Source organism: Oryzias latipes, chromosome 1 (assembly GCF_002234675.1).
Source record: "Oryzias latipes chromosome 1, ASM223467v1".
Lineage (NCBI taxonomy): Eukaryota > Metazoa > Chordata > Actinopteri > Beloniformes > Adrianichthyidae > Oryzias > Oryzias latipes.
This window is the reverse complement of record NC_019859.2, coordinates 18,260,887-18,281,495: the sequence shown is the minus strand read 5'-3', so window position 1 is coordinate 18,281,495 and position 20,609 is coordinate 18,260,887. Positions and strand designations below refer to the sequence as shown.

At 38.9% G+C, this 20,609-nt stretch overlaps 1 protein-coding gene across 1 annotated transcript in view; it reads left to right on the top strand.

The window, feature by feature from the left end:
- The window catches only part of LOC101166773, a 79,837-nt gene that overhangs the window by 9,944 nt on the left and 49,284 nt on the right, over window positions 1–20,609 (top strand). The window contains exon 2 of the mRNA XM_023957600.1: window positions 3,252–3,313. The gene's annotated coding sequence lies outside the window, so the exon portion shown is untranslated. The remainder of the gene's footprint in view (window positions 1–3,251; window positions 3,314–20,609) is intronic.

Genomic DNA, 20,609 nt, shown 5'->3' with positions numbered 1-20,609 from the left:
ATTGAACCAATAAATGCTTTAACATAGTTACAGTAGACGGACGTACTCTAAACTTTACACAAAAGTCAATTAATTCTCACGTAATTTATCACTTGAGACATGCTATGTTTTTTGTTTTATTCTGCAACACATCACATGCTTTATGATAATGTGAAATCAGGCAGACGTCACCTGATCTTGGGGATCTGTAGATCTCACCCGATCCCTTTTCTCATCTTATCTACAGGAATCTGGAGGACGTGGAATCCAGGAATTGCTGATTTGATTGTAAGCAATTATGGAAATGACTGCGGGTAGTGAAACTGTGGCTGGATTCTGCCAGATCTGACCCTGCCACCCTCACATTCTTTGCATTGCACAGCTGGAGGCGTTTCAGGATCACATATAGCTTGGCTGCATAGGATTTTGTAAACCGAACTGAGGTGGAATAGGAAGGGAAACAATCTGACACCATCACCACTATGCCCACAAACAGAGCCCCCATGTACAGAAAAGAACATAACTGCATTGTTGAAGAGTGGTATCATATGGGATGCAGCTGTGGAGTACAGATTGGAATACATCTGCGAGGAAGGACTGACAAACAAATTCAGTTTATAAATGAAGACATTTGCTTAAAGCACTCTAAACTAGAAAACCTGTCTTTATATTTCAACCCGTTTTAAAGAGGATATGAAGATGATTATCAATAAGTACTCTTTTGTTTTCATTTATGATATTACCTGTTTCAATCTTATTTCTGGGTAATTCCCCATGCTCTCTCCTGTGCAAGGATGTCCCAAAGGATGGTGGTTTGTTTCCAGTAACCACATAGCCATCAACAGTATTTTTCTGTAGCTCCATGAGCCCTCAGTGCTACACCCATTATTTCCTCAACTGAGCAGATGTTGAAAGTACACTCTACCTCAAGTTGTGTTTGATGGTCAAAGCTAAAGTGCGGGTTCAGCAGGGCTTGTCAGCTGAGCTGCAAGACTAAAGAGTATAATCCAAATTTGAAAGTAAGACAATGTCATGGTGAGAAAGCTATTATCGGATATTTTTTTTATAATTTGGAAAGGTTGCTATTTGGGGATACAAGCTTCCCCCTCCTCTCTCTCTTTTTCTTCTATATCACCCCTCCTTTTATTATATATATATATATATGTGTGTGTGTGTGTGTGTGTGTGTGTGTGTGTGTCCAACACACGAGTTCAGTTCCATTTGTCTGCTCAGTTGTTGGACAGGACTAGTTCCAGAAAAAAATGTTGTTGTTTATGTTAAAGTCACAAAACATGAAATATTTTTCTAAATAATCTAAGAAAATTCTAAATGGAATGCTTCCAAAAGTAACGAAGCAGATCTTTAATTTGAATGACAAATGAATTGTAAAAATAAACAACTTTGCAAATGTGCAAAAAGTTTTTTTTCCTTCAAGAAAATTGAGTGAAAAATACTGTTATGTATTTGTTTACATTATTAATGTGCAAATTACTTGAAAATGTTACTGGCTTTATCAGTAAAAGAAATTCATTGATATCAGCCAATTAATTGCTAACAGCATTTACTGTACTTTACTTTGATGGCAGGTATCCTTCACTTAGCTGCACACGGCAGCATTGTATCAACACTCTCACTTTTTTTTTTTAAACCATGCTTTGGCAGGTGTTTGTCGTAATGCCTCTGAAAGTGCTCACAAAAGTCATTAATAGTCTCCCCCTCATCTATTTCTTCAGACTTCAGGGAAAAGCAAGCAAGACACCAAAAGATCAAATTCAGTAGCTAGTTCCAGCTGTGTGAGAATGGCTGATTTCCACTTGAGCAGATCTAAACACATGAGGACATTTTAAGTGTAGTGACTTATGCAGCGTCATCCACAGTGAGGCAGTGACTGAGCCTGGGCTGTCTGCCCAGCATCAACAGCTTTTAAATCATGTCCTTCAGCCACCAGACCACACTACCTCACCTACGGCTTCCTTTACTTTCCTCACTCTGCACCACCCAGGAGTGTCCTTAGGCCTTGTTTGGCTTACGTATACACATGACACGAGAAAGTAAAGCCACCCAGGGCTTCTTAGTGCAGTTGCATAGCACACACCAAGTTGCACAAAGAGGAGTGAGGAGTATAATGGTTCATTTTAACAGTGATTCGATACATATCATAACTTGTGGTTGCGGCTGCGATTCATAGTCGATTTTAGTTCATTTTGAACGATCCGATTCACTGACCTAAAACCGATCCGGGACATCTTTAGCCAAAATGCAACCAATGTGACTCAGACAGTTTTCCAGATTCCTTGTATTTCTTGCAAGATAATCAAGTGTAAATTAAATATGTGAACAAACACACAAGTAAAAAAGAATTCATATTAAATCCATTCACATTTTAATTTCATAAAGTTCAGCCCACTGTTGATTTTCCACATGAAAATAATACAAGCGGAACATTATTAGAACATTCTAGCACACTGCATGGTCACATGTCTTAAATTCAAAGGGTTTCCACACGTTGGCCTGGAATGATCAGTTTTTGCTGCAATCACGTGTATGTTGTCTGCTGTGATGCACTTTTCATTTTTACGTTATAGTAAAATGAACCTACCATACCTCAATGCAAATGGTATTTTCCAAGATCAATTATAGATCAATTTATTTCATTTTGAAACCATTTTTAATGGTATAGGTTGATTGGATTTAATTTGATTAACAGCTTCAGACAGATTGATCTGATTGGATAAATAAATTAATCGTTACACCCCTAGAGTGAGTCCAACTGTTGAAGCTGATCTTGAGTATGCAAATGTAGAATGGATTGTAATAATTGTCTTCCTTTTCAGATCTACATTAATGCTTACTTTGATTTCTCAATGGAATGAAAAGGAGAACAACAGAGTTGGAAATAGCTCTTTGTTAGTACTCACCTAATGCTTTAGAAGGAGTTTTAACCATTTCTGTCCTCTCTTGTAATGGAGAAACACAAATTCCCCAAAGGGACGCAAGAGGTTTCCATGCAGATGGATGACTCTTTGTGGTCACTTGTTTGTAAATGTTTCCATTGGGGGGGGGTCAAACAGATCCCAAAGCAGTACCATGTTAGGCACTGTACATATGTGTGCAAATTGCAGATTCATTACAGTCAAGAATCGCTGCACTGAAAATGATTTGGTGAGAGGGGATGGGGGCAGGCAGCTGGTGGTAAATGTAGCCTGGTGTGGGCAGCAGTGATGGTGGTCCCTAACAGTCCATTCTCTCTGCCTTCCTTCCTTCTCCTTCAGTCCCAGTATCCTGCAGCCCTCGACCCATCTGTTCCTATTTGGCCTCTCAATCTCACCATCAGGTAGGCCGGAGCTGCTGAGAGCTCTTTCAACTCAAGGCATCTGAACAAACCTGACAGAGGGGGGTGCAAAAACAACTGTGCACCTGCAAGTCTTTGTCCATACACTGGAGTCGTTGGTAAATTAGACCTAACCAGTGGGATTAATTGTCAATCCATTGTAGGTTTGTTAAGAAGAAACTCCAAAAACACTTTTCTGTCCTCGTTTTATATATTTGTTTTGGGAGTTCTTTTTTTTCTTGTAAGTATAGGCACCACCCTCCTTCATTTTAAATACATTGTCTACATTCATAATTGTTCATGCTTTGTAAATAAAACAAAACCATGTTTTTCTCTAGTTGCAAGCATTTTATCCAAAGAATTCTTCCAGCTAAACATAAACTACAAGAATTTAATTAATTCTAACTAAATAAGATAGATCAGATGCACAGCAAAATATGGCAACATATGCTTTTTATGGAATTTACAGTCTTAAAACATCAATGGAAAAAGCTCCTAGAACCTGTGGTTTCCAAAAAGGGAAACATGTTTAATGACTTTTCGTCAGAGTAATTTATCCTTGCTTGTAAAGTTCTTTATGTAAAAAAAGTGATAACTTCCTTACAGTTTGAGATCTTTTTATCCATCCCTATCCTATGTATGGTATGCAAACTCTGCCTGACTGGTTATTTAGGTCATATATCATAATTATGTATTTTAAAAAACAGTGTCAAGTGTGGAACATATTTTTCATCTTTTTGCTTCAAATGTAATTCCTCCTAGTCTCTTTTGAATTAGCTTCATAGTAGCCCTGGTATGTCTTTTGGTTAAAGTTTTGTGGTTTGAAAAATGTAAAGTGACAGCTTTGTCACCTCTTGTGTCTGCCTCAGTTTTTCTAAGGTCAGTGTGAGATGAATATGTTTCATTGTTCATGCCTCTGGCACATTTATGTTCTGTCTTACTGTTATTCTTTTTATATTACCTAACACTTAATAGCAGCAGGGATTTTTTTTTCTCCTCATGGCCTTAAGGTTTTCATTAGAAGCAGTCTAAGCTTTTTGTCAGATGGTGGTCTCCATGCTGGCCTAACTCATGGAAGACTTTAATTAGTCTCTATAAACAATAAAATTGATTACAGAAAACAACATGAAATTGAGAATCTCAGATACACAGAGAAATAAAACTATCATTTGCAGGGAAAGAGGATCTTGTGGAAAAAAATTTGGCAATAACTAAAGCTTCATGTGTGATTGCCTACGTGCATCGTACCTTCAGACTCCTCTCAGCAGGGTTCATCTCAGACTAATGGGGTCACTGGCCTGTCTGCCACTGTACGCCCTTTCCCATTCTTCAAACCCTCCAACACATTGACAGATGGACAGACAGCTTGTCTCATGCGCTCTCAAACTAACGATATCTTCGTGCGCGGAGCAATCTGTACAAAATATGCAAACAGTTGCAGGCTTATTAACTACTAAGAACTCAAAAACATAAACACTGCATCATTATCATACCCCTCTGCTCCAACAGTCATCCAAACCAGACAACAAATTAACTAAAGGCAATGACCATAAACACAGGCGAGATGTTTGTACTTTCTTGAGGGAAAAATCATTTTTGTAAATAATTGAAGAATCAAAACATGAATCAGGACAGTGTAAAACCCCAGTTTATCTCAAGTTAATTGCAAATACACAAAACCTTGTCAGTGCAGTGCCCATGATGTTATAATCCAGATGCTGATAGCAGTATTGGACCACCAAGGACTTTAAGTATACTTACTCGAGTTGTTATGCACAAAAAAGTGGATATTTTTCTCGGCACCACCTTAATCTTTGTCAGGGGAAATTTGAGTGTGAGAGAATTCAAGAAGAGCAATCTGGCTGAATTCTGTACATGGAAGCATTTAAAGAAATTACTCTTGAAAATTAACTTCATTTAATGTACTTTATGAATAATCAACAGCATTCCTGAGTCATTCCATTCCTAAACATCTGACAGTCTCTAAAGGTGTCTTTTGGCATCACTGCTATAGATCACAGCAAATGGTCTATGTCACACATGAGTGTGAACCTGTAACCAAGTCCATGCTTGGAGGATGAAGAGGTGATAGTGGAATAAGGCAGCGAAACTTCAAAACTAGTGACCAGAGGTTTAACCCCAAAAAGATTCAGTCACAAAATAAGAGAAATCCTTAAAGTAGCTGTTGCATATGGGACAACCTTAACCAGACGATGAAGGAGTTGTTTGGGTATTGAACAATTTAGCTGCATTGACCATGCTTGCACATCTTTTTTATCCACACAGTCATGCAGCCTCTAATCTTAACCATTTTTATTTCACATGAACCACAACTATGGGCTAAGTCAACATTTTATCAAATGATTATAAACAGCAGTGTCATTACAAGAATTGTTGCCAGCATAGGCAGGTGTTGAACTTCAGCACTCACAAATCCAGCCTTTTTAGTAACATGCTGTAAATTGCCGTCTTTCTATTTACTGCATGACAGAACCACATAAAAAACAAATGGGATGCTAAGACAACATCATCTCACAACTGGAATCCATATTTCTTAGGAAATATGTCTTAAAGTTATGTTGTTTTGGTTTCACAGGCACTGACGTTGACGCATGTGGCATGTTTTATGTTACAATGTTAAATATTCTGGGCCTTTGTGTTCCTGTGGCGTGCCTTTAGCCCACCAAAAGAGTTGCGTGAATTCTGATGTCAGTCGACTGACGCCAACAGCGCTAGTGAGGAAAAACAGCCAGCAAATTGGAGTATAGATTGATCATAAATCATTTGTGCTCTGCAGTGCACCAGTCACACAGAATTTCAACACTTGTGCGTCTAGGCAAGAGTTTTTTTCCCCAAACCATCTCTCTCAACCTTTGGCTTGCGTGCCTTTTCAAAGACTGAAAAAAAAAAAAGCTAAGAAGTGCTGCATACTCAAAATATTTGTGTGCTCATTTGGATACAACAGTACAATCTGATTAGATCACTGTCTGCCATGTTTTTTTACATTTTGGTTTGGCCTGCATTTTTTATGATATAATAGAAGGATAAGTGGTGCAGAAGTTAAACCCTGTTTACACCATCTTTTAATTTTTTTTTTCCAGTTTTGGTCATGATAGAATCCAAATAAAACCACATAAAAAGGCTGAATGAATGGTTAATAAATGAATCTATTTTGCAAAATAAGGGCAAAAGACATCTGTAAAACAAAAACAGCAACAAAAACGGTCATGATGTTCAAAAAAAACCAAATTAAACTGAAAATCTGGAAAAAGTCTCAGAATACACAAATAAAGGGAGAGCACATGAAAAAAAGAAAGGTTCAGAAAATAGAACATTTCGGCTGAATTTGCTGGATAAGAAAAAAAACAATTAAATAATTTTTTTTAATTCTTAATTCAAATTAGAAGGTAAAGTAAAGAGTTTAAGTTAAATTAGGTATTTATATCATAATTTATACAAAACTACAAAAAAGTTTTTTGTTTTGTTATTTATTTTTATTTATATGTAGTTTTATGTTGCATATTTGGAATTCCAAAAGCCAAGTTCCATGACTAGGGTTTGGGCCGCTGAGGCACCCGCCTTCGACTGCCACACAAACCACATAGCACCGGCCCCTTTTGAGGTCTCCTATGGGTGGTGGGCCCATGGAAGAGTGGTCCCATGTTGCTCCTTCGGGCTGAGCCCGACCGGGCCCCGGTCACCAGGCACTCGCCTCCAAGCCCCAAACCCAGGCCTGGCTCCAGAGGGGGGCCCCGGCGACGCCAATCTGGCCTTGATTTTTACTTGTCACCTACGGTCACGAGCTGTGGGTCATGACCGAAAGAACAAGGTCCCAATACAAGTGGCTTAAATGAGCTTCCTCCGTAGGGTTGCTGGCGCTCCCTCAGAGATAGGGTGAGAAGCTCGGTCACCCGCGGATAGCTCGGAATAGAACCGCATCGAGAGGAGCCAGTAGAGGTGGTTGGGCATCTAGTCCGGATGCCTCCCTGCAGAGGTGTTCCGGGCATGTCCTACTGGGCGAAGGCCCTGGGGAAGACCCAGGACACGCTGGAGAGACTACGTCTCTCGGCTGGCCTGGGAACGCCTCGGGGTCCCCCAGAAGAGCTGGAGGAAGTGGCCGGGGTGAGCAAAGTCTGGCCATCTTTGCTTAGACAGCTGCCCCATGACCCGGTCCCGGATAAGCGGAGGAAGATGGATGGATGGATGGATTTGGAATTCCATATAACATTTCCTCATTTTTTCCTGCAATGGGAAATTATTCTGCTCTTGTAAATTTGTATCTTTGAATTAAAGGATGTTTGACTCCAGATTAATTTAAGATACCTTTTATTGCACTTTTGTTTTTGATCACTGTGCTTTTAAACACATTTCAATTTGTTGGTAGACCAGCTACAAATCCCACCAGTCCTTTTTTCACATTCCAATACTTGTGTTCCTCCTGTGGTCTGTAAAGCTGCTTCAAATTGCTCAGCTTCGTGCCCCTACCCATGAGTCTGATCTGACAACGGAAACTGTTGACTTTTTGCTGTTGTGTCAAATGAACCACATGCTCCCATTTGAAAAAGATTAAAAAAAAACAAGGGAAATAATTAGATTTATTATAAACAGGGAGGTTTCCAAGATCAACTCCATTCTGGACATCCTTAAATCACTGTGCTTAGTAAGAACTTTCTTAGTTCTTACTAAGAAAGAACCATAGGAGAAAATTAAGCCGTACTTTAGGAAATGTTTTCCTACAAAAGCGTGACAAACTCACCAGAGGCCAAGGACGGATGTGACATGTGTTTTTAACCATCTTTGTTGCATACTTAGCAACCAGTGATTTAGACATCTATTAATCTTGTACACCACATGAACAAATTACTTTCCAATATAGCTTGCACTCAAATGCAGGGATTTCCAACTTCCTATACAGTTTTCCAGTGGAGGTGTTGTGGAGATGTTCCAACAGGGCAGAGCCTAAGGAGAGACCCAAGATTCCAAGACCCAACCTCCTTTGCGTTCCTGTGGATGAGTTGAGAAGAAGGACCATAGTAAAGCCTGGAGATTTTGTTCAGACTGTTGGCCTTGTGAACCACTTCTGTATCAGTATAAACACAATATATTAATGACCCTCCTGAGATCTGTGCGTTGAATGGGTGCTCATTTGCAAACCGAAATGAATTATCTCCATATTTAAATCCGCCAACAGACATGGAACCACTTTTTCACAAAGAAATTACACCTATTTACAACACTTGGAAAACCAAATGTGCTATTGATTTTGTTCAATTTCAACATTTTTTTAGAACACAACACTACATAATGATAAAAAAGCTACCGTAATTAAGTCAGAGGCAGTCAGAGTGTGTGTCATCAATATGTCCTAAATGCCTTTTAAAGAAAGTTTTGAGCACTAACATACCTCCTGATGAAATTTTTGAGTTTTGTTTCATCATTTTTGTGACAGTCATTGATACCTCTACTGTGCTCTCTGGGGCTTAGGATTGATCAACAAATTTTCAGGGTAATTTGTTAGCTTATTAAGGAAATACATTAAAGGTAATTTTCTTTAGGCTTTACTTTATATAACTGATCTGGTCATTTGGTTTAGATACTAAGTGTGGAAGAAACAGAAAGCCAATCAACTAGACATTTTTTATAGCATGGCCTAAAAGTTTTCTAAGGCATTTTTGCTTGTTTTGTAGTATAAGACTTAAAATGCACAAATTGTTCATTCATTTTGACCTTAAAACAAATTATTTCACATCGTTTCATAACCAAAGACACAAAAGAAGATGGTTAAATGAAAAAAGGCAGCACAGTGCTGAGATGACGCAAGTGGTAGTTGTTTAGCAAGTTGTTTGGAATGGTTTTGTTTCACAGTCTGAAGTTCTAGCTAAATATTTACACGGTGTTTGAGGTGGTCAGAAAGTACACTGAATTCTGCATCTTTCTGTTCAGAAGCAGCAAGATAAAACAGGGCCAAGGTAATGAAGTCAACTTCATCAACTAATGTCATTAGTGAGCAACTGACCCTTTTACCATTAAGGGCCCTTAGACAGATATGAGTGTCATTGACCTAGAGGCCATATGTGGCATGTTTGGGGCCTGCAAAATATATCCAGGGCTCTAACCTATACAACTGAGCCAATTAAAGCTGTGAAAGGCCAAACAATACAATCCATCAGTCAGGTTTCTTGGGTAAACAGGGGTGGGCGGCCCATGTTCGGGTGTAAACTCCAAATCCCAGAGAAGCTAAGGGTCAGTAGAGTTGTTTGATTGTCTAATTGGGGGTTGCCTGGACTGTGTGAGAGAATGAGCGATAAAAAGATGGAGTAATGGAGACTGAGCATGCGATTTTATGTGTGCGTGTATGTGTAAATAAATAGCTATATGTAAATATATGTGTGTATGTGAATGTGTGTGCATTACTTCTCAAACAGTACCGGTCCAGAGGCACAGAGACATCTAATGAATGTGTGTTTGTTCTTCAGACCCCACACATATCTGTTTATTTGAACATCGGATAGTGTTCCTGAACTGTTTTATCCTCCCCGTGTTTGCCACTTAACACATGCACCACAGTGTTGGCTTGTGCGGCGATATGCCAGGATTTTTTTTTAACGGAGAAAAGTATAAGTCAGCTTGACAATAATAATAGACAAACAAACCTTATCTTGTAGTTTGTGGACACAGTGTTCCCCTTCATTATAGTTCAGTCTTCATTATGAGGCTGAGTTATAACCTAAACAGTTCCAGAAGCGTCTGTGCCAAAGGCAATGAGCCAGCGGAAGATTGGCGGTCGGTTTAGTGTCAATGATGTGGTAATGTGGGTCAGGGATAGCAGCAGCAGCGGTCATTGCACAGTGGCTAAAAGCCCAGGCAGACCACCAGGGAGGAGGCCTTCACCTTTTTCTTCAGCCATCAATCACTTGTATAGACATGTGGATGATACAAGCAAACAAAATCCAATGTTCTTCTGTGTACCCTACCATAATAGATGGCTCTTATGAAAGCCAGAGTTACCTTCTGTCAAATACAATGTAATCCCTAATGATTCATGCTGTGTCTCTCATTTATAAATACGAAGGTACACCATGCATCACTTGCAAATGACCAGTGTGTGCTTTTTATGTCCACTCACTATGTAGCTGATATGGACAGCCACAGTCCTCCAAAGGTTTCACAGTTTTAAGGCTGGAGAATGACTGAGACATAGTTAAGCCATAGGAGGAAAATGGCAATTTCAGAAAGACACGTTAGACAGATTTTATCAAAGAACATGCATAAAAACAGCTTCACATAGTCCAGTCACAACAAAAACTTTAGGTCTTCTGAAATCACTATCATCTTCCTATAAAGTAATAACATTAAATGTTTATAGGAGTTGTCCAATGTGACGTATTCATTAAATGTTTTGTATTCTGCTTTTTCTGTCTGTCAACCTGGAGCACACTCTGATAAGATTATCTCAAGATTTATGTAAACCTTAGCATATTATAAATGACAACTCTTGTTTACAGTTATCTTCTTGAAATTCATGCCTAATAACAGTGACAATAAGAAAGAAAATTGCTTTCTTGGAGCTTATTAGGGTTCATTTAAGTTTTGCTGTTTACAGCACGTTTTCTTGTGCATACATGAGTAATGTAAGTATTGAGATATATGTGTACCTTTTAGGTCAGTATAAAAATGTTTTTTTGTTACTGTACTTTTAGATTTCTGTCATGTAGGGCCCTGAGCACTTGTTTTTCTTTGGTGGTGTTGTGACAGTTTTTGCGGGAAGTCATCCCCCCTGAGTCTTTCAGTTGCTTAAAACACTCTACTTCCGCGTAAGAACTTATTGCCCACCCAAAGAGGTTATAGGGATTCTCGACTGCCCTCTCTCTGCCTAAGTGGGTGGTCCTCTGGGGTATGACTGAGGCACAGGTGGAGCATTGTAGGGGTGCTCACAAAAATAACCCCCCTCTTCTCACCAACAACCTCTTTTGCCACCGTTTTCTTTTTTCTTTTTTTTTTTCCATGTGGCCCACAGAAAGGTAGACCGCATATTGCAGAAATGTTCATTACATCATTAAAACAAAAATTGACATACACAAGCCTTTGTGTTCTCTATGCAGGGAAAATTTGAGTGCATTTAGGAAAAAACCTTTAGGAACAAAAAGGAAAGAAATGTCCCCTTCCAAGCTGAAAATATTCTCGTGCTCTGCTCTGGTAAATAATTATGGTTTTGCTGAGCAATGTTTTATAAAGTTTACACAGTTAGTTTAGTTCACCTTATCTGTTGTTTAGAACCCCACAAACCTCCAGGAAGATGTTGACATATGGCAGCTCTGATACAATGTACAAAAGCATGGATTACTCGTGACCATAATAAACAAGAGTATAAAGGAGAGATCTGTGCTAAGTGGGCACCCTGTGAAGGCTGACTCTCCTCAGACCTCCGTGCCTTATTATGATTTCTTTCTTTTTTTTCAATTCAGCTTACTGTATACTAAGGAATACAGGATGTAATCACATTCGTCTCAAATAATTCCACCATGTGACTCAGATGGTAAGTGACTGCCGGCCACCTGCTCCAGTGTTAACAGAGTGGTTTATTGTTAAAGGTCTGGAGCACATTAATGAAGATTGACAAAGAACCCCACCTCCAATTCTTGAAATGTCGAGAATATGTTACTTGATAGTTGTCATGCTTTTTGGCTTGTGTATGTGCAAAAAATGCAGCAGATGCTGACAAATGCTAATGTGCACAGACATATGTGCGTGGTTAATTTACCTGCTCTGAAAGAGGATTTTTAACCAGCAAAACATTGCCCCAAAGTTAGGAGTCAGTGTTAATCTCATAGAACATGCCCCCAAAAACTTAGCATAAAATGTGTCTTAGATCTTCTTTTTTTATCAGAAATATTACTGTTTTTACAACACTGGGAGAAACAAAAAAATATTTTAGGAAATGAGAATAATGTCAAAGAATCAGCCAGCTGCATGTGAGGATAAGTATCTATTATCAGAGTTCCTATCCTCTGACGTCTCGCATAACTTCCTGCTCAGATCTTTGCAGGGTCCAGATGGTCACATTGGCCACTTGGGAGAGTAAGAAGCCTAAAGAGACAGTTTAACAATGTGCAATTAAGGGACAGATAAACTAAATTCTCAACAAAGAGAGCCATTTCCAGATCACTGGCTTCTGAACTTCTATGTTGCATCAAACTGCATTCCTCTGCCATAATAGTAGACGCACATAAATGAGCTTGAATAAGAGATTTTGTCTCCTTTTAATGATAGCATCCAAACAATACTTTACTGATCCAGCCGGAAAACCCTTAGTGTGAACCTAAAAAACTAAGGATTCAGAGCTGACTGATGACTTTTGTGCTTGGATGCATGCTAATTGATACCCAAGGAGATAAGAAATTCTTGACCAATGAGCCTAGCTGCACATATCATTACACTCTTGAGTTTCAGTCTGTTTTGTTCCACATTAACATTTCACAGAAGATCAGGCGCCTGCCCTCTGTGTTTTACCCCAGGGAGCAAGAATCCCCTGCAAACTGACACTGATACAATCTCCAGGTAATAGCTGCAAGACTGAAAGCCTGAGGGTGACTGAGAAATAATGTTTGCGTGTATGCATGCGTGTGTTTGACTCAAAGAGGTGCCCAGTTCCACTGGTGTGGTGGGGGCCAAAGTTCACTCAGAAACGTGCGGGTTGAGGTTGAAAGGTGCCGAAGCCACCGTCAAAGGTGAGAGTAGGATTTCAATCTCCACACTTACCCTCACCGTCCTCCCCTCACTGCTCTGCCACCTACATTTCCCATTATGACAGACATGAAACCCCCCACATATTTTGATATGACTTAGGTCAAAGAAAATGAGGACGTGAAGACAACAAAGTAAAACAGCAGGGACTTCAACTCTAAAAACAAAACCTTTTGTCAACTTTGATTTAATGGACACAACAGAAAGGGATCATTGTTATACTAATGTAGTCCTGAATCTTTTGTTCAAAGTTTTTACGATATGAAGTGTCAGCAAGCCTAAATAATCAATTTAATAAATAGAAAAAAATGTTTTTAAATAATTTTCGAAGTCACAACATTTGTTTTTGCAGTTTAATGTAAGATTACATCTGCTTAAGTCTGTGGTTGAAAAATTTTACTCTTTTCCTTAGAATAATTTACACCAGTTGGATGAATTTAGAGGTAGTGTATTTACATTGTAGCATGCATCTTTAGCATTAGATGACTGACTAGTTATTGAACTATAAAAAATCATTATACCTCTGTTAACCCTAATTTTTGAGTAACTTCCTTATACCTTGACCTTTTAGGGGTTTGAAGTCAGTGGGTGGCAAAAAAATGCTGGTTTGTTTGGTTTGGTTTGTTACTGTTCTTTGGTCAAGTGTGTTGTTGCATGCCTGTAAGTCATAGGGCTGATTCTTAGAAATAACAGAAACAAACAACCCCCAAAACAATAGTCATTTAAGACCCACTTCCATGAAATCGTGTTTTTGGGTGTTTTTAACATGTTCTACATGCATTTTTCTAATGATGGAGGACAGATACAAAGAAAATTAAGATTAAAACTGTAAATCTAAATATTTCTGTATTCAAATTATGTTAAATCCAAAGCAGACAAAATAATGCCATTTAAAAAAAGTTGCAGTTGTTACTTATAAACTACAATCGACAGGCCACAAGTTCCCTGCTAATTCTAAATCCTCCACTTGCAGACAAATAGATCTATTAACGTCTTTGTTCTGAGCTGGCATCTGGCTCAAAACTGTATGGCTGGATAGCTCCTATTTTACTTACCATTTTTGTTGCACTGCTAATGTTAGCTTGGAGTTGTAAGGGCTGTAAACCAGTGGGAGAGAGTGTGAACAAAGGGATGATGGGAAATCAGCGCAAACTCACTCTGCGCCAATGGTCCTTCCTGCAATTCAGAGGCAAATTTCTTATCAACTCCTCCCGCTCTGCAGAAACTATGTTAATAGTCATTATTAAAAGACCACTGGGAATACTTTAACAAAAGTTTAAAAGAGGATCTGAGTGGGGGATTCAAAAAGTACAGGATGAAGCTCTACATTTTGATATAAGAATTAGTAAAAACTTTGTAAGCATATGATTTATAGCTCTACAAAAGGTGTCATATGAGCAAAAATCAACTTGATGGCGGCAGGGCTGGGGAAATTGCAGAGCAGATACCACAAAACTTTTAGTCTTTTAGTCCACCAAACATGTTTTGACTCTATTTGCAAAGTGTACATAACTCATAGTGGTAGTACTTTGGTTAAAGACCACTGTAATCAGTCTAAAAAATCGCACTCAAAGTGGGTGAGCTTTTATGGATCACTTTTCCTGCATTTAATTGGCCAGATAATGTCCATTTACCCATGATTACACTGACAAACAGGGTGCAGGACCTGTTTTCACCAGTATATTCAGTAAATTTTGTTATATTTTGAACAAAGAATAGTTTTCGTGTAAAAAAACTTACTGCAACCAAAAGTGTGAGAACATGTATGACAAGGAAATGATCTATACAACGTCAGAAACTTGAGTTTGCTTAAAAGCAACAACAAAAAAAGCTTGCAGAGCTGTACAGTAGAGTGATGTTGCCTTATAGTGAGAAGGCTGTGGTTCAAATCCCAGCTTGATCATTTTGAGTGGAGTTTGCATGTTTTACTATGTATGCTTGGGTTTTCTTCTGGCACCTTCCTGCAGACTTCATGCTTCATAGGTTAATAAATTACTCTAAATTGTCCCTTAGGGGTGTGTGGCCCTGGCAAACTATTTAAGGTGTACCCTGCTTTTGCTCTTAAGTGGATAAGACAGGTTGTGGCAACCCCAGAGACCCTGCACAGGACCGTGTGAGAGTACCAGATCGGCGAATGAAAAAACAACCATGAATAACTTATTATGAAATAATAACTTTCTCACATGTTGTCAAAGAGTTAACAGTGCTGGTTGGAGAGGTTTTCCTGGCTGAACAACAGACAAATGCAACACACACATTTTCTCATGTGTGCAATGTCATTGTGAGATATTGTGAGTGGGTTGTGGAAATCCTGCTTCCCTGATGCAATGTACACACCAGGCATGTGATCTGTGTTCAAGAATGCGCCAAACTGGCATTTTTAAATGGGCTGTTAGCCTGCTGTGTTCACACTAGACTGCCGCTCGGTGTGAAGTGTCGAGTGGTGCAAATCTCATAAATTGGACTCCAGGCTTTTACTTTCACAGCTCTATTCTGAAATATGAAAGGGGTTGGTGTATAGAATTCTGGCTGGGCACAAACCACAATTATTAATTAATTCTACATGATCAATCTTCAAATGGTTGTTTTGAGAAAACGATACCCATAAGTCATCCGTCTGCTTCCTATGGGGGGGGGGGGTCTTTTGAATGTTTTGTATTATGCAATAAAGTTAATCTATTTTATCACTATGAAATCCAAGTTCCTTATTGGCCAAACTTCAACTGGTTTAACTTTTGATGCGTGTTCAATGGCTGTGCATTTTAAGCCCAAAAACTGACTTACAAGCGTTCATAGCTATGCGTTAACATGAGAGTTTTGAACATGGAAGCCTGAAATGTGCATATTCCACCTTTACATAGACTTTTCATTGGAACTGCACACAAAAACTTTCTAGGACTAAAGGGGATCCATTCCTCTCATGCTTTGTTCTGGAAATTGCCAAATTTTGTGTGCTGCAATGCTACTTACATAAAAAACAATGTAAGCATTACATATGAATCACAAATTAGCAACAGATTTCATTTAGAAGCCCACTGCATTGAAGCTACACCGAAAAAAAGGCACAAAGTAGTCTGACATTCACAGAGACTTGGTGGAACAAATCTTCATGGTGGTGAGCATTTGTATTTGATTACATGTGTAATTTTTTATCCTATAGTGTCTCATTACAGTATTAACCCCATATTTGCGGGGGTTAGGGAACAGAACAGACTATCGAGTGTTTTTTTTAGTTGAAAAAATGAGACTGAAGGTCCTCTTATTGACATATGTTCTGAAAATCTAAATTGCCTTAACACCTGAGCTTTAGCTCCAGTGATTACATTCTTTTAATTACAGTAATTCTTTAACCGTCGTTGCAGTTAATGTAACTCCAGAGGCTTCTGAAGTGAAGATGGATTTGCACCAATATGCAATGTTTAAGAACGTAAAGTGTGTCAGAACTTTGAGGATGGAAAAACTGTGGAGACATTTTTCAGGATTTGTTGTTCAATGATCTAAAACAACAGTGATGTTAGTTTTTTCAAGTTGTTTATGTTACTACTGACTTTAACTAGCAGGTTGACTTGGTTAAAACATGTTTAAAATGACAAACATGGGCCCAAGAAGCCAGCACCTGAGGGACACAGCCGCTGTTGCTGAGGGCCTTTTCCCCCTCTGTCAGGGATGGGGTAGGGGACAGAGGATCAGAGGTCCCATCTTCCTTGTGTAATGTATGTGTGTTTGTGAGCGTTTGTGTGTGCGTGTATTTTTGTGGGGTAAACGGTGTGTACTAAAGGGTGAAGTTAAAATTGGCGGGTAAGGCGCTGAGGGTCCTATAAGTCTGAGAGGGGAGGGACCCAATTTCAGTAGGGGACCACTGCCAAGTAGCTCCTCTCCCCAAGGTGCATCCCATGCTGATGAGCCATCCCCGCACACACACATGACCCTAAAAAGAGATTATTATATAAGGAAGAGGTAAGTCGGGGACAGCTGGTAGACTGTCCCCCGATTGGTTCCTACATGAAATCTAATGTACAAATTAAGTTCAAACCAGCTGCAGATATTTTACAGAGGATAATGATAAACTTTCCTCTCAATAGTTAAGGAAATTGGAGGCTAAACAAAAGAAGAAACGTTGTACAGGCCAGTCCGTAAAAATATTGTCTAAAATTAATCGAGTTAGTGACTTAAAAAAGGTTGGGGACCACTGATATAAGGGACCAATTACTTTCTCTACAAATGGCCAGGGGGATATGTATGATAAAATAATCAAGAAAGGGGTCAATACTTTCATGGTATCATAAGCACTAGGATTTTCTTTCACAACTGTGCTTTAGATGTTGAAGGAGTGGTGGGTGCATGCTTTAAATTGAGCCATGGTTCCTTGGATAGCTGGCAAGTCATTCATTTAAGTAGATTATGCAGTAGTTCATAAAAAACAAAAAGGTCAGGAGTGAAATATGATGAATATAATGCCAGCAGTGTGTCTTCTGCATTTTGAGTTGGGGCAAATTTACCATCCTGGAGTCTTGGAAAAATTGTTGCCCTCTTGCCAAAAGTGCAATTATTTGAAGTAAGGAATTTTTTTGTCCTTCAAAGTTTAACAGTTTTGATATAGAGTGGCCATTATTGGAAATTGTTTTCAAGTTATTGAAATATTTTCTTTTCTTTCTTGAAGAGCTAATGACACTTATGTCCTTGCAGTCTAATCTTAAACTGTCTGATGAAAGTTTAGAACTGTCTTAGTATGCTCTAAGTTCTTACTTTTGACACATTTAATTCTCATTGTGTTTGTTACTGGCATTGACCTCTTGACTAACAAAGGTCCCATGCAGCTTGCCTAGTATTTGATCTGAAAGTGGGAGATTTTGGCTTCCACAACTATCATGGTAATTTCCCATTTGAACTCAATGGTGAGTTTCTGCAGGTGCAAAAATGCTTGGACAGCTATATGTTGGGTTCTGGATGGTGAACTGTCCTTAGAGGTGGCACTTTACCCAAAAAATTAAAAATCCACAACTGTTGCTACTAAGTAATATTATGAATAGTGTTAATATCCCCTATTTCCCCATTATGTGTGGACTTTATATATAAGTATATCTAATCCCAGTGTCTTACTTTTTTTTTTAGCTCAAAATATTTTTGCTTCATTTCAAAAGTCAGAGCTTTCATATAATGTGGATCTTGCCTCAGAATTGCTGATTTTGTATTGGAATCTGTGGAAAACCAATAGAAATACTGTCATGGGTTTTGTCCCCTGTTTTGGTGATAAAAAAAAAAAACCCTGGGTAGTGTCAAATGGCCACAACATTCAGACCTATAAACCATTACCTGAATAAGCCTGACAGTTGCGGTTGTGAGTGATGTTGTGGTTCAGCAGTTTATAAAACGTCAAGTTGAGGAGCTTTATAGCTCTTGACTGAGGCCAAACAACATGTGGGTTGTGCAAGAAGTCAACTTTGAGAGTTTTGGTGAATCATTTATGATACAAATAACTAAAACTCTTGCTGCTAATTAATAAAAAAAAAATTGGAAACTTAAGTGGCGTGATTGATTTATCCTAAGCAACTTTAAATCCACAGTTCTGCAGGTGGGTTGCAACGCAAACACATTCGCTCTTGCATGCGCTCAGCTGACATTCATCTTTTTAAAAAGCACACATAGGTGATATCCCATAAATTCCTTTTTAATGGAGACATTGCGGCAACTTTGGAAAAAATAATATTTTGGAGCTCCCAAATCTGGGGGGTTTAAAACAACAATGGAGCGGAAAACCTGTAACGTTCTGTCTGAAGACATTTTTTGAAAAAGAGGAATCGAAAAACCATCTGTCGTGGTTGATAATTAAATATTACAGACATAGTACAAAATATGTTGTTTGAATGTTTTTGATCATTTTGACATTCTAGTGTTTTTGTTGTTGATTAAATTAGCTAAAATGAAAATATTAACCTTCATATTTGGTGCAGTTGCAAAGAAGTGTTGAACAAATAAGGTTGTGCCATTTTACTAATCTGATTATTCATGAACTTTCAAAATATGTCAGTGTGCTAATTTCTGCTTATTTATACATGTGTTATACAGAAGGGGTGTCTCTCAAAATGATATAGTGACTGAAGTCTACCCAAACAGAAATTTCTGACCCTTTCTGTTTTGTATTTGAGCAATGTATGGTATTTACTGGTACATCCTGCAAATTTGGACCCAGACGGTATGTGATCCTCAGACAAGACAGAGTTTCCTCCTCTTGTAACAACGTTTTATCTGAAGGATCAGTCTGGCGAGATTTTTCAGACACTGGGAGGGACTGAGAGAGAACTTCTCTCCTTTATGATGCTTTAGAGCCTTGAGCTTTATGGAAAAGGAATTCTTGCTTTGTTTTTATTTTCTGTTAATTCAACAATACACGCATTAAAGATTCTTTTAACTGTTTTTAGCAAAGATTTTTTTTTCCAAATATTTTTATTTCAATTTTTCCTTTTGTGTGTGTGTGTTCTTGTGCTGGTTTGCATCTTCACCACTTTCTGTCTCTCCCTATCTCTGCCTAATTGTTGGTGTTTCTATGAAAAATAACAAGGCCCAGGGCCGTGCGTGTGCATGTGTTTTGCACTGGCTGCATGGACTGGATGCTCTGCCTGCACTGGGCCTGCTTCTTGTGTGGTCCTCCAGCAAACTTTATGATTTATTCAGCTAAAGGCAGAGGAGCACGACCCCCAGTGACCACAGAGAGTGAGCTGCACGTGTGTTTAATGATTTCACCACAAAAATGTCTGCTATGGCTTGGCCGACATAGAAGCTCAGAGTCCCCCCACTGAATGGATGAGGGGTGTGTGTGTGCATTTACCTGTTTATGCGTGGGTGTCTAGGGGAGTGGTTTGAAAACATGGTCTGCCTAAGTTAATATAAATTCCTACCACTATGTCTAGATATGGGATTACAAGAAACAAAGTGAAGAGACAAAAAGCGGTCTTCTTGGCATGTTGCAAATGTTTTAGACATCTGTCTTTTTTGCAAAACCCCGTTGTGGTATTTTACTCTTCACCAGAGACCCCTCTGTGGTCTTGCCCCCTGTCTTTCATTACCAGAAGGAGATTTCAGGAGCAACAATTGTGGACACAGACCAAGTTTTCAGAAACATAGAAAGATGCCGAGATGGAGAGGGGGTTGTTATTTAAGAGTTTTTTTTTTTTTTTTTGTCCAGGTCTGCTGGCTCAAGGGAGCCATTGCTGAGAGTTTGGATCTGGATGCCTCATGTGGTGCTGCTTCTCTCTGTGTCAGTTTTGCCGCATCTCCCCACATCTCATTTTTGGACATTCTTGATATTAAAACAAAACAGGGACTTTGCCTTATTTTTCGCAGATTACAAGTAGATACAAACAGGTACCTCAGATGTCGGGAAGAATTGAACAATATCCTTAAAGTGATTGCGCACAAACCTGATCCAGTCTACAAGCAGATTGGAAGAATTTCTGACCAATCAGCATCAACCTTCATGTCCGTTTCAGTAATTGTCTGACTTTCGTGGCAATTTTGTAATGCGGTGCCCTGCTCTGTTTCCAGCACAGAAAAGAGA